The sequence below is a fragment of the Dipodomys spectabilis genome, unplaced genomic scaffold (assembly GCF_019054845.1).
Source record: "Dipodomys spectabilis isolate Male_0828 unplaced genomic scaffold, ASM1905484v1 ptg000581l, whole genome shotgun sequence".
NCBI lineage: Eukaryota > Metazoa > Chordata > Mammalia > Rodentia > Heteromyidae > Dipodomys > Dipodomys spectabilis.
In genome coordinates, this window is record NW_024871258.1 from 414,125 (window position 1) to 425,323 (window position 11,199).

Genomic DNA, 11,199 nt, shown 5'->3' on the forward strand with positions numbered 1-11,199 from the left:
GAAGCTGGAATCTAAACAAGCTCTCACATAGAAAGCAGTTTTAGAGTTCCAGTGAACATTCCTAAGCCAGAGAATCACACCAAGTGTGCCATCACAGGACAGAGAGTCAGGCCAGAGAGAGAAAGGAGTTTTAGAGTTCCAGCGAACAGACTTAAGCCAGAGAATCACACCAAGTGTACCATCACAGTTCAGAGAGTTAGGCCAGAGAGGGAAAATCCAGGCAAGGAGACAGATCTGAGCACTTGCTAGCAGCCGCCACTGCGGGCTACAGTGGTGGTGGAGGTGGCAATAGCCGCCATACCTGCAACACATAGAGTCCAGGACAAAGGAGCCAGACATGGCATGCGAGTGTATTCTACTGAACACCAACAAGAACCGATAAGGAGCAGACATCTTCATCCTGCAGTTCACAGACCAGAGATGACCCAGGAACCAAAATGCGGTGTGAGTAGAAGCCTAACGTCCTCACTCCTTCTCAGGGAGCAGAGGAGGGAAGGCCACCCCTCCCCGCCATTACAGGAGATCTCCATGTTTGATACTGACAAAGCTTGGCTGACCTGCTAGCTCAAACACAGGCCTTGGAAGAAAACTAGAGTCATTTAGCAGGTCACAAGATCCTAAAGTGACATGGCAAACTCAGCTCCATCCAGGGAAAAGTCACCCAGCTCGGGCCGCCAGCCCCATGAGTGGGTTTCTTCACTGGGTAATCAGAGCCAGAGGCTACCCCTCTCTTTAGCAGCATGGACAATCCACTGAAATTCAGTAAACATAAACCCTGAGAGTGGCTCGAGGCTGGGCTCTGTGAGTCTCTCACAAAGTCTCCTCAGGGAAAAGCTACTGTTTGCTGAAAGGCCTCAACTCTACCCAGAACCTAGCCTCATCAGAGCATCTACAAACATGAGGAAAAAGCCATCTCCCTCTTTTGTGATACTCAAAGCAGATCTCCCTCCCATTGAACTAGCAGGGGAGAGGATCACAAAATATTTATTACAGCATAGCATTTTTCTGCCTGTTCAAACAAACTGCTTAAGAAACCAACTAAGCCACAGGAAAATCAAATACCACAAGCAGACCAGAGACTCCAACAAGAGGCTGGTTATGGACACAAGGGATATAAAAGATCTTCCCACCACTCCCAAAAAAATCAAAGAACTTGTTTTTTCTCTGTTTCTTCTTCTTCTTCTTCTTCTTTTTTTTTGGTTCCTTTTATAAAAATATTTTTCTTCTAAAACTTTTTTTTTTAATTTTTACCATTTTGAAAAAAAAATTCTATACTAGTAACTTTTTTCTCTTCCTCTTATAATTTTTATTTTAGGGGTATATGTGTGTGTGTGTTTTTCTTCCTTTTTTATTCTTTCTTTTCAAAAAATATTTTTGTTTTTTGTTTAGCGCTACTGAATGTCTAATTTTTTTTCTTTTTTGCTCATTTTTTTCACCTTTTCTGCTCTTTTGCTCTTCTTTGTGTGACTTAATTGTTGTTCTGCACATCCTCAGATATACCCATAGTCGATTATTAGACTTTATCCCCCATTGTGTACACATTTAATCCACAAATTTATTACTCAATTCAAAGCCTCTTAGACTTAAATTCCTAGCAGTATTACCTCTTTATACCTATATAATATTTTAAGTATTTTTATTTTTAAGGTTTTCATGTCTCCTTTATATCCCTCACGTTCTCTCATTATACCCACGTTCTTCTCTGAATATTTCATTTTCAATCTGCATATTTTTAATCATTACACTTTTTATTTTTTAATTTTTGCTTTTCTATTTTTTCTTGTCTCTTTTTTCTCTTTCTCTTTCTTCTTTTTTTTCTCTCTCTACTTTTATCCTATCCAACCTCTTTCCCACTTTGTGATTAGGACTTAGTTAAGTAAACTCTCCCTGTTCCTTCCCATATTTCTCTTTTCCTATTTTTACCCACATGTCTCCCTAAAACTAATAATTTCTGGTTTTCCAAATTCTACTTTGCGGTTTGTAGCCCATTATTATGTAGTTTTTTGATGTTGAATAGGTATATCTGTTGAACTTCACTGTATCTGCAGACTTTTGATTGTGGATCTACAGACTTTGGTTGATGCTTGCCTTAAGATAGTGTTCTAGCACAAAACTGGTGTTACTTTCATCCCAAATGGGCAGACTAAGCTGAAAAAACACAAGAAAAATGGCAAGTCCGGGTAGCTCAAATCCCACTCATGACAATCATGGGACAGGACAGATAATGAATAATCCAGAGAAGAGTTCCCAAATAGCTCTACAAACACTACTGGCAAACATGGTAAATGAAAAGATGGAAAACATACAAAAGGACTCTGTATGAGCGTGATAGAGAGAGAGAGGAGGCAAACGAAAGGTCAATACTGGAAAAGATTGAAAACATACAAAGGAATCTATCTGAGCATGATAAGGAGAGAGAGGAGGAAAACCAAAGGTTAATACCGGAATATCATGAGCGCGAGGAAGCTACTCTAAAACTGATACAGGAATTGCATGAGCAGCATGAGAACACTCAAAGAGAAAGGCAGAAATAGCGTGAGCAGGCTGAGAACACACAAAGAGAACTTCACGAATGGCATGAAAGTGAGGAAGCTAAGCAAAGAGTAATAAAGGAATTGAGAGAGCAGTATGAGAATACACAAAGATCACTAAAGGGATTCATGGAATCCATTAAGGAAGAGCTGAAGGATGTCAGGGAGACCAAGGAAACCATAAACAATCACCTAAGTGATTTGAGAATAAACACTGAACACCAAATTAAGGAAGTAAAGAAGTCCATACAAGATCTAAAACAAAGCTTCAACGAAGAATTTGAAGCCATCAAAGCTGACCAATTAGAAGGAAAAGAAATGAAAAACCAAGTAGCAAGCCTTGAGAGCAGGTTAGACCATGCAGAAGATCGAATCTCGGGGATTGAAGACAGCCTAGATATTATAGAGAAAGAACATACAACCATCCAAGACAAGTCCAAGAAATATGATAGATCAATCCAACACTTGGAAGACACCATCAGAAGGCCTAATCTAAGGATAATGGGTGTAGAGGAGCACCTAGAAACAGAAGTTAATGATCTAGGAAATTTGTTTAACAGGATCCTAGCAGAGAACATCCCAAACATACAAAAAGATAGGCCTATTCAGATACAAGAAGCTTTTAGAACCCCAAATAGATCAGACCAGAATCTGACATCCCACCATCACATTATAATCCACATAGGATCAACTCAGACCAAGGAAAAGATCCTTAAAGCTGTCAGGGAGAAAAGGTTAATCACCTATAAAGGGAAACCAATTAGAATCACCTCAGATTTCTCAGCAGAGACAATCAAAGCAAAAAGAGCCTGGAATGATGTATGCCATGCCCTAAAAACAAACAACTATCAACCAAGAATACTGTACCCAGCTAAACTCTCCTTCATAAATGAAGGCCAAATAAAAACCTTCCATAGCAAAGAAAAAATGAAACAATACATCTCCACCAAACAAGCCCTACAAAAGATTCTTAAAGATGTCATACACATACAAAACCAACAAGACCACAATAAAGGCCAAGAAACTGCACCCAAAATGAGATACAAAGAACCATAGGAAGAACCCAGTTTCGCTGCCCCCAAGAAGGTGGATAACATGGCAGGAACTCCCAAATACCTCTCAGTCCTTTCTCTTAACGTTAAAGGACTGAACTCTCCAATTAAGCGACATAGACTGTCTAGTTGGATAAAAAAAAAAACAAGACTCTTCTATCTGCTGCCTTCAGGAGTCACATCTTGCCCGTAAAAACAAACACATTTTCAATGTTAAAGGTTGGAACAAAATCTACCAAGCAAACGGCCCCCATAAACAGGTGGGAGTTGGAATCCTAATATCAGATTAAATAGACTTCAAAGTAAAATTCGTGAGAAGAGATAAAGAAGGTCGCTACATACTAATTAAGGGATCTCTCTTTCAGGAGGATATTACAATTCTGAATATCTACTCGACAAACATTGGAGCACCCAAATTTATCAAAGAAACACTACTTTCCCTCAAATCCCATATAGATCCAAAGACATTAATTTTTGAGTATTTTAACACACCACTCACCCCACTAGATAGATCAACTCGGGAAAACTCAACAGAGAGACAGCAGATCTAAACAGCTGCATAGATCAACTAGACTTAACAGACATCTACCAAACATTTCACCCAGCAGCATCAGAATACATGTTTTTCTCAGCAGCACATGGAATGTATTCTAAAATAGACCACATTTTAGGCCACAAAGCAAACTTGTCTAAATTCAGAAACATTGAAGTTATACGTTACATTCTCTCTGACCACAAGGGAATAAAATTAGAACTCAACACCAAAAGCCACCAAAGAAATTCCGGTATCACATGGAGGCTGAACAACACACTGCTGAATCATGAGTGGGTCATGGAAGAGATTAGAAAGGAAATTCAAATGTTCATGCTATTCAAAAAAAAATGAACACACTAACTACCAGCTCCTCTGGGACACAGCAAAGGCAGTACTCAGAGGCAAGTTTATAGCTCTGAGCTCCTACATCAACAAATTGGAGAGATCTGAAACAAACAAGTTAATGACACATCTAAACCTCCTTGAAAAAGAGCAACAAGATAAACCCCAATCCAGTAGGCGGAAAGAAATAATTAAAATTAAATCAGAATTAAATCAATTAGAATCCAAAAAAACTATAGAAAAAATCAACAAAACAAAGAGTTGGTTCTTCGAAAAACTTAGCAAAATTGACAGACCCTTAGCAAATCTTATCAGAATAAGAAGAGAACACACCCAAATTAATAAACTCAGAGATGAGAATGGAAACATCACCACAGAAACAACCAAGATTCAGAACATTATAAGGGAATACTTCTCAAAACTTTATGCTAATAAGTTTGAGAACTTGACAGAAATGGACCTTTCCCTAGCAATATTGACATGCCAAAACTAAACCAAGATGAGTTAAACCATCTTAACAGGCCCATATCAAGCATTGAAATAGAAACAGCAATAAGAGACCTCCCAGCTAAGAAAAGTCCAGGACCAGATGGTTTTACAGCGGAATTTTACAAGGCCTTCAAAGCAGAGCTCACACCAATACTCCTCCAACTTGCCAATGAAATTGAAAGAGAAAGCTCACTACCGAACACATTCTATGAAGCCATCATAACCCTCATCCCAAAACCAGGCAGGGACTCATCAAAGAAAGAGAACTATAGACCCATTTCTTTGATGAACATTGATGCACATGGTTATCTCAATAGATGCAGAAAAAGCATTTGACAAGATCCAACACCCCTTCATGATGAAAGTTTTGGAAAAATTAGGCATCCATGGATCATTCCTCAATACAATAAAGGCTATATATGACACACCTACAGCCAGCATTATACTTAATGGTGTAAAAATAAAACCATTTCCTCTTAACTCAGGAACAAGACAAGGATGTCCATTCTCTCCACTTCTCCTCAATCTAGTATTAGAATGCCTAGCTACAGCAATAAGACAAGATGCAGACATAAAGGGGATCCAAATAGGGAAAGAAGAAATACAACTCTCCCTCTTTGCAGATGACATGATCTTTTATTTAAAGAATCCCATAGACTCCACTCCCAAATTACTCAAGCTGATTCAAAACTTTGCAAAGTAGCAGGTTATAAAATTAACCCCCAAAAATCAATGGCTTTTCTGTATGCCAACAATGAGAAAAGTGTGGCTGAAATTAGTAAAGCAACTCCATTTGTAATAGCCCCACAACAAATAAAATACCTAGGAATTAACTTAACTAAAGAAGTGAAGGATCTCTATGATGAAAACTTTAAAATCTTGAAAAAGGAAATCAACAAAGAACTTAAGAAATGGCAAAACCTCCCATGCTTCTGGATTGGAAAGATTAACATCGTGAAAATGGCAATACTTCCCAAGGCTATCTACAAATTCAACGCAATACCTATCAATATTCCACCCTCATTCTTCAAGGATATAAAAGAGGCAATCCAAAAATTCATGTGGAACAAAAAAGACCCCGAATAGCAAAAACGCTCCTCAACGGAAAGAACACTGCTGGAGGAATATCAATACCAAATTTCAAACTCTACTATAAAGCCATAGTAATCAAAACAGCCTGGTATTGGCATAAGAAACAGACCTCAGGACCAATGGAATAGAATTGAAAACCCAGAAATGAACCCACAGATCTACAGCCATCCAATTTTTGATAAGGGAGCTAAAAAAAATAGAATGGAAGAATGACAGCCTCTTCAGTAAATGGTGTTGGCAAAATTGGTTAACTAGATGTAGAAAACTAAAGCTAGATCCTTATATATCACCCTGCACAAGAATCAACTCCAAATGCATCAAAGACCTCGAAGTCAAAGCAGACACTGAAAACATTACAGGATGGAATAGGAGAAACCCTAGGTCTCCTTGGCTCAGGCCGAAATTTTCTGAATACAGACCCGGAAACACAACAAATCAAAGAAAGATTGGACAAATGGGATTGCATAAAGTTGCACAGCTTCTGCATGGCAGAGGACATAGCTAGCAAGATTAATAGAAAGCCCATGGATTGGGAGAAGATTTTTACTAGCCATATAACGGACAAGGGTCTCATATCTAAAATATACTAGGAACTCAAAAAATTAAATCCCCCAACAACAAATCCTCAAAGAAACAACTGCCCAATAAATAAGTGGGCTAAAGATTTAAAGAGAAACTTCTCTGAAGAAGAAAGAAGGATGGCCAATAGTCACATGAAGAAATGTTCAACATCCCTAGCCATAAAAGAAATGCAAATCAAAACAACATTGAGATATCACCTCACTCCAGTTAGAACGGCAAAAATCAAGAACTCTAACAACAACAGATGCTGGAGGGGATGTGGACAGAAAGGAACCTTACTTCATTGTTGGTGGGAATGTAAACTTGTTCAACCACTTTGGAAAGCAGTATGGAGGTTCCTCAAAAGACTTCACATAGAGCTCCCCTATGACCCAGCAATCCCACTTTTGGGCATTTACCCTAATGTTTCCAAACAAGACCACACTAAAGCTACCAGCACAACTATGTTTATTGCAGCATTATTTACCATAGCTAAGATATGGAACCAACCCAGATGCCCCTCAGTAGATGAATGGATCAATAAAATGTGGTATATATACCCAATGGAATTCTATGCCTCCATCAGAAAGAATGACATTGCCCCATTTGTTAGGAAATGGAAAAACTTGGAAAAAATTATATTAAGTGAAGTAAGCCAGGCCCAAAGAAACGTAGGTCCCAAGGTTTCCCTTATTTGTAATATCTAGTATATATATGAGTCAAGCGGAAAAGGTCAGATAATGTGATGTCAGGAAAATGAACCCTTAGATGTCTATTTTAATGTTTTTTTTCTTTCATGCATGTGTTTCTAACACATTTATAAGATTATCTCTTTGTTGCTTTGTATGTCCCTCCTCCACAATATAACCCCTGCTTTCACTATATTTGATGTCAGTATAACTTGTGGAGGAGATGGGGAAAAACCAGTTGTTTAAGGATACAGGTGGACCTGTTGCAACAATGAGAAGTACAAGTTGTCATGTGCAAAACGAGCTTTACAACGTTGGTGCGGGGGGGGGGGGGGAAGGAGAAGGATTGGGATTAGGGGGGGAGGGGGGAGGCTGGGAAGGGATGTGAAGGATAAACAAAGGAGGAGGCTACAATGCTTGGTAAGAAATGTACGCATTATCCTGCCCATGTAACTGTAACTCCTCTGTACAATATGTTCACAAATAAAATTAAATTAAATTAAAAAAAAAAATGAAACAAAGCACAAAAAAAAAAAGAAAAGAAAATGAACCCTTAGATAGGTATTTTAATGTTTTTTTTTTTCTTTCATGCATGTGTTTCTAACGCATTTATAATATTATTTCTTTGTTGCTTTGTATGTCTCTCCCCCACAGTATAATCCCCGTTTTCAATATATTTGATGTCAGTATAACTTGTGGAGGAGATGGGGAAAAACAAGCCGTTTAAGGATTCATGTGGACCTGTTGCAACAATGAGAAGTACAAATTGTCATGTCAAAAACGAGCTTTACAATGTCGGTGGGGGGTGGAGGGAGGAGGCTGGGAAGGGAGGTGAAGGGTAAACAAAGGAGGAGGCTGCAATAACTGGTAAGAAATGTGTGCATTATCATGCCCATGTAATTGTAACCCCACTGTAGTATTTTCACAAATAAAATAAAATAAAATAAATAAAAAATAAATAAATAAAGAAGAAACAAGAAATCTCTTTTTAAAAATTATTAAAAAAAGAAAATTAAAAGGGAATACTTCTCAAAAATTTATGCTAATAAGTTTGAGAACTTGGCAGAAATGGGGACCTTTTCCTAGCAAATATTGACATGCCAAAACTTAACCAAGATGAGTGAAACCATCCTTAAAGGTCCGGACCAGCATTGAAATAGAAACAGCAATAAGAGACCTCCCATCTAAGAAAAGTCCAGGACCAGATGGTTTTACAGCAGAATTCTACCAGGCCTTCAAAGCAGAGCTCACACCAATACTCCTCCAATTCTCCAATGAAATTGAAAGAGAAAGTTCACTACCAAACACATTCTATGAAGCCATCATATCCCTCATCCCAAATCCAGTCAGGGACTCATCAAGAAAGAGGACTACAGACACATTTCTTTGATTAACATTGATGTAAAACTTCTCAACAAAATTTTGGCCAATCCTCTTCAACAGTTCATCCAAAAAATCATACACCATGATCAAACAGGATTCATTTCAGGGATGCAAAGCTGCTTCAAAATACGCAAATCAATTAACATAATTCATCACATCAATAGGAGCAAGGTTAAGAACCACATGGTTATCTCAATCGATGCAGAAAAAGCATTTGAGAAGATCCAGCACCCCTTTATGATGAAGATTTTGGAAAAATTAGGAATCCATGAACATTCCTTAATACAATAATAATTCCTTAATACAGCATTACACTTAATATTGAAAACTAAAGCCATTTCCTCTTAACTGAGATACAAGACAAGGACGTCCACTCTCTCCACTTCTCTTCAACCTAGTATTAGAATGCCTAGCTACAGCAACAAGATAAGATGCAAACATAAAAGGGATCCAAACAGCCTAAGAAGAAGTAAAATACTCCCTCTTTGTAAATGACATGATCTTGTATTTCAAGAATCCCACAGACTCCACTCCCAAATTACTCAGGCTGATTCAAAATTTGGCAAAGTAGCAGGGTATAAAATTAACCCTCAAAAATAAATGGCTTTTCTGAATGCCAAAAATGAGGAAAGTGTGGCTGAATGTAGGAAAGCAACTCCATTCGTAATAGCCCCACAAAACATAAAATACATAGGAATTAACTTAAGCAAAGAAGTGAAGGACCTCTATGATGAAAACTTTAAAAACTTGAAAAAGGATATCAAAACAGAACTTAGAAAGTGGCAAAAACTCCCATGCTCCTGGACTGTAATGATCAGCATCGTGAAAATGGCAATACTTCCCAAGGCTATCTACAAATTCAATGCGATACCCATCAAAATTCAAAACTCATTCCTCAAGGAAATAGAAGAGGCAATCCAAAAATTCATATGGAACAATAAAAGACCAAAAATAGCAAAAATGATCCTCAACAGAGAGAACACTGCTGGAGGAATAACAATACCAAATTTCAAACTCTACTATAAAGCCATAGTAATCAAAACAGCTTGGTACTGGCACAAGAACAGACTTCAGGACCAACGGAATAGAATTGAAAACCCAGAAATGAACCTACAGACATATAGCCGTCTAATTTTTGATAAGGGAGCTAAAAAAATAGAATGGAAGAAAGACAACCTCTTCAGTAAATGGTGCTGGCAAAATTGGTTAACAATTTGGAGAAAACTAAACCAAGATCCTTACACATCACCCAACACCAGAATCAACTCCAAATGGATCAAAGACCTCAGGGTCAAAGCAGACACCCTGAAAACTTTAAAGGATGAAATAGGAGAAACCGTAGGTCTCCTTGGCGCAGGCCGAAATTTTCTTTTAATAGAGACCCAGAAACACAACAAATCAAATAAACGTTGGACAAATGGGATTTCATGAAGTTGCAGAGTTTCTGCATGGCAAATGACATAGCTAGCAAGATCAATAGAAAGCCCACAAATTAGGAGAAGATCTTCACTAGCAATACAACAGACAAGTCTCATATCTAAAATATACTTGGAATTAAAAAAATTAAATTAAAAAAATTAAATCCTCCAACAACAAATCCTCAAAGAAACAATTGCCCGATATATAAGTGGGCTAAATATTTAAAGAGAAACTTCTCTGAAGAGGAAGGAAGAATGGCAAATAGACACATGAAGAAAAGCTCAACCTCCCTAGCATTAAAAGAAATGCAAATCAAAACAACATTGATATAACACCTCACACCAGTTAGAAGTGCTAAAATAAAGAACTCTATTAACAACAGATGCTGGAGGGGATGTGGACAGAAGGGAACTTACTTCATTTTGGGTGGGAGTGTAAACTTGTTCAACCACTTTGGAAAGTAGTATGGAGGTTCCTCAAAAGACTCCACATAGATCTCCCCTATGGCCCAGCAATCCCACTTTGGAGCATTTACCCAAATGTTTACAAACAAGACCACACTAAAGCTACCAGCACAACTATGTTTATTGCAGCATTATTTACTACAGCTAAGATAGGGAACCAATCCAGATTCCCCTCAGTAGATGAATGGATCAAGAAAATGTGGTATATATACACAATGTAATTCTATGCCTCCATCAGAAAGAATGACATTGTCCCATTTGTTAGGAAATGGAAAGGCTTGGAAAAAATTATATTTAGTGAAGCAAGACAGGCACAAAGAAATATAGGTCCTTGGTTTCCTTTATCTGCAATATCTAGTATATGTCTGAGTCAAGCAGAAAAGGTCAGATAAGGTGATGTTAGGGAAATGAACCCTAAGATATGTATTCAACTGTTTTTTTTTCTTTCATGATATTGTTCCTAACACATTTATAAGATTATTTCTTTGTTGCTTTGTATGCTCCTCTCCCACAGCATAACCCCTGCTTTCACTGTATTTAATGTCAGTATAATTTGTGGAGGGGAAGGGGAAAAACCAGTCGTTTAAATAGGGATACAGGTGGACCCAAAGCCACAATGAGAAGTACAAGTCGTTATGTCGA